We start from the raw sequence: 4,387 nt of genomic DNA, 5'->3' as shown, positions 1-4,387 counted from the left end.
CAGAAAATTTCATACAGAATTCTGGCACTATTGCTTATAATTTGTGTTTAGATAATATTGATTTTCCCTAATCTAAGACAAATGAGCTTCAATCACATGTTTCTAAGTTTTTATTTAAGAAAAATCATTTGATCTCTATTTTGTGTATTTTTCAGGTTAATTAAGGTAGGAGGAGGAAAGAACATAAGAGAAGAAAAAGAAAGCAAGAAACATAGAAGAAGTCCTGCTACTATTCGCTCAAACCAAAGCAATCTCTCCCAAGCGAGATCTCTTGTCGTCAGTCTTGCCTAAGCGAGACAGACCTCGCCTTGCGAGAGTTCGTGCAGAGGGAGCATTTAAGTTACGCATTTCTCGCCTAAGCGAGAATATTTCAGCTCAAACGAGATGAGCTTTCTTTAGCATGAAGTGCCTTCTCGCTTAAGCGAGAGTTAGCTGGCTGAAGCGAAAATTCGTGCAATGTATATATATATATATATATATATATATATATATATATATATATATATATATATATATATATATATATGTTACTGGAGGCAGAGAACCAAGAGGGGAACGAATATGGGAAATACACATCTTGGCCGAGCTATGGAAGGACGAACATCACAAGATTTAGAGTTTCTTGAGTTTCTTCTTAGCTCTTAGGAATTCAATGGCTGCCATGAGTAGCTAAACTCTTCTCTTGGGATTGAATGTAATCAAATCAAACTTGGATGTAATCTTCTGATATTTATATATAGCATTTATGTTTCTACTCAATATTGGTATTATTGTTCTGTTCTTAATGCATGATTCTATCTGATCAATAGATTTGTGATTGTGATTTTTAGATTTGACTAGAAAGTATTTTTGAAAATCTGATCTGAACAATGATACTTGATGTATTGTGATGCTAGGAATATATTTCAATATATCAGTTGCTTATAACACTTGATTATAATGCTGGATTAATCTATTGAATATGTGAGGAATAAATATTCAGGGGATTAATCTTATGAATTTTATATGTGAGGAATCAATATAAATGACTTTTGGGTGTTGCATCAATATTGGTAAATTCAAATGTTGTATATTTATATTTATCCAAAATAAAGACAAGTGAGATAGATGAAATTCAATCCCAGTTTCTTTTACTGAATTTTTCTAAACTTTTCCTCTTTTACTATATTATTTATATGCAACAGTCAATGATAAATCAAATGAATATTTTTGTATATATGTTGATTGAGATGATTATCTATTTTTAACTAAATCCATTCCTCGTGGGATTGACACTCTTACTTAAAAAATCATTATACTACAATTGATTTTTGGTACGCTTGCCAGGAGATCAACAATTGGATTCATGTAAGGTTGGGTTGAGTTAGCTCGGGTTAGAACCTAGCCAACTAAACCTAAGCCTGGATTAAAGTCAAGTCAAGTAGACCTGAGTCTAGGTCAAGTTGAACCGGTTTGGGCCCAACTTGAACTAAGTTGACTTGGGCCTCGATAAAGTTGAGTTGGCCCTAGTATGTACAACCATGTTAGCTAGGGTCTTATTGAACTGAGTTGGCTCGAGTTCAGGTCGAGTTGAGTTGACCCAAGTCAAACAAAGTTGGTTCAGGTCCAGGTTCAACCTAGACTAGGTCAAGTTAGGTTGAATTGAGTGTGCTTAGTGCCCATATCGTTGTGCCTTTCGAGTGGGTCAAAACTTATCCAACAGGAAATTTTGCTACCTTAGGACCGTTATAGTTATAGTCGTTGTTTCAATCGTCGGACAAGTCGTTTCAACTTGGGCCCGACTAAGACAAGTTAGCTCGAACGAATCAAATTGACTTAAACGATCTGAGTCGAGCCAAGTCGACTCGGTCACAAGTTGAGAAGAGTTAACTTGCACTCAAGTCGAGCCTAGTCGAGATGACTCCACATCATCCAAGTTAGGACAAATGAACGTTCAACCAAGTTGGGATAGACTCAAGTCAAGCTTAGTCTGATCAAAAGCAAGTCAGACTTGGTTTGACCAAAACCTGATCAAGTCAAGCTGAGTTAGTTGCAATCCAAGTCGAGCTAAGTCAGTCTGAGTCTAGATCAAGCCAAATGCATTTGAGCTAAGTCAAGTTGAGTCAACTTGGATCCTAATCAAGTTAAGTCGGCATGTGTTTAAGTTAAAGGAGTTGGCCTCGAGCCAAACCATTGTATAATAAGTAGTTAAAACCTTCGTAATTAATGTTAGAGACTAACTTAGACTCCAATTCACACATCAATTATAATTTTTATTAAAAATAAAAATGATTTTAACTATAAAATTTTTCGGTTTATAAAATACTGTCTAAATAAATATAATGATTTATTATTTTTTATCTTTAAATCGGTTGCGAATTTAATAATTTTCTTATAATAGTGCTTTTTCTATTAATATTAGCTTGGTAGATAATAAACCAATAGTGATTGTTCATGCCACCTTCAATTCTTACGTATCTTCAACCATTTAGATGTACAAAGTCAAGCCATTTTTCAAGATCTTTCCATCTCCATATATTTTGCTTCTAATATTGAACACCAAATATAATTTTTGTAATGATACATGTTCCATGATCATTTAGCTAAAAATGCCTTATTAAAGTTGTTTACATCCTTCACCCGGAACCTCCTCATTTTTAAGACAACATATATCCTTCTAGCTTGTCCATTATTTCTCTAAGAAAAAAATTATTTTTGAGATCCGAAACTAATTTAATGATTTTCATCAAACTTTTTTTCACAACATTATATGTAGATAAATCTAGAAAAAAAAAGTATCATTAGTGAATTAAAATAGTCTACCTTATTAAGGTAAAATTCCCTTTTTTAGCTTACTATTCCTTTATCAAGCCAAAAACTCTTGCTGTGACTAAGGATGATGGATACATTGTGAAAAGCAAAATTAGAATAAGAGTGAGAGGAATTGGGCTGCAATGAAAACAAGTATATGCGTTCTACAACTACCTCTTTAATGTTGTTTTTTTCTTTTGGGATAAAAGTTCTGAATTCAAATTTAACCTCCATTTGAGTTTATATTTTAGGACTTTTCTTCTTCTAAAGGGTTTAGCTTCTCAGTTTATCTTCGGTGGTTGCCAATAAATATACACTACTAAAAAAACTTATATTTTTTGCTAATTTTGTTTTGAAATTTTTTTCGTAGAAAATAGTTATAAATTTTGCTTTGAAAAAAATTTGCAAGAAATTACTATCAATTTTCTTGTAAAATATTTTGTATAAAACACTTTTCGCAACAAATTTTGTAGGAAATACTTGCAAATTTTATAATTTTGCAGGAAATGATTACTCACGAAGGAATTACTTGCCAATTAAAATTCTAAGAGAAAATGATAAAAAAAGTCTTTTTTTACAAATTTTTTTAACAAATTTGCAAAAAAAAACTCATGTAATATAAGAATTTGTAATAGTGATATTACTCTTAGAATGAGGAATGTCATCTAAGAAAAGAAATTGTGATCTATTCAATTAATGAGGTTGGAATCACTGCAATACAGTTTCTTCCCAGTAAGAAACTTCTATTTAGTACTTAACAAATTTTCCAGTTCCTAATAGAAGAGATAACTCTTTTTATAAACTAATATTATTCGTTCGTAATTTTAAAATAAAATTTTAAAGATATTAATTAGAAATTCTTTGTAAATTGACATATATAGTTTAATTTTTATTCATAAATACATTTGTTTTTCTTTATAAGAAATATTTCTAGATAAGTTTTCCAAACACATAATCAATGTTAAATATGTATAATTAGTCCTATAATGTCAAACTAGTGTATCAATGTTTACAGGTTAAATTTTTGTATAAGGATTAGAACACCTCTTAAATATTTTTTTAATTTTAATTCATTTTTGTTAAAAAAAATATGTTAAATATGTATGATTGACTTTCTGAAATTATCTTTTACTTTACAAATAAATTATCGTCTTGTTATAGAAAAAGTAATTAAAACTTGTTATTTTTGAAGGAGGCGAGAAATAATTCGCCCTGTCTTTAAACAAATCCAAGAAAAGTTGTCATCAACATTTTGTTTTTAACAGAAAAAATATATTGTTATGACTTTTGATTTGGATGACAACGAGCTACATACTGCATATGTTTGATTCTCCTATTCTTATTGATAAAGTCATTTCCATTCTTATTATATTCAATTACTAAGAAATATTTATCTAATACATGTCTATGCGAGTATTCATCATTTTACCGTTTTAAATATTAATTAAGATATAATATTATCAACTATTTAATGTCAAAAATATAAGTATTTTTTTAATATTAAATATTAAGAAAGAAATTATAATTGTATAAATATTAAATAACAATTGAATAAATAAATAAAAATATTGAGAGAAATATAAATACAGAGACGAGA

Source organism: Vigna unguiculata, chromosome 7 (genome assembly GCF_037176805.1).
Source record: "Vigna unguiculata cultivar grain cowpea cultivar isolate G323 ecotype 2 chromosome 7, ASM3717680v1, whole genome shotgun sequence".
In the NCBI taxonomy this organism is placed as follows: Eukaryota; Viridiplantae; Streptophyta; class Magnoliopsida; order Fabales; family Fabaceae; genus Vigna; species Vigna unguiculata.
This window is presented reverse-complemented; position numbering follows the sequence as displayed.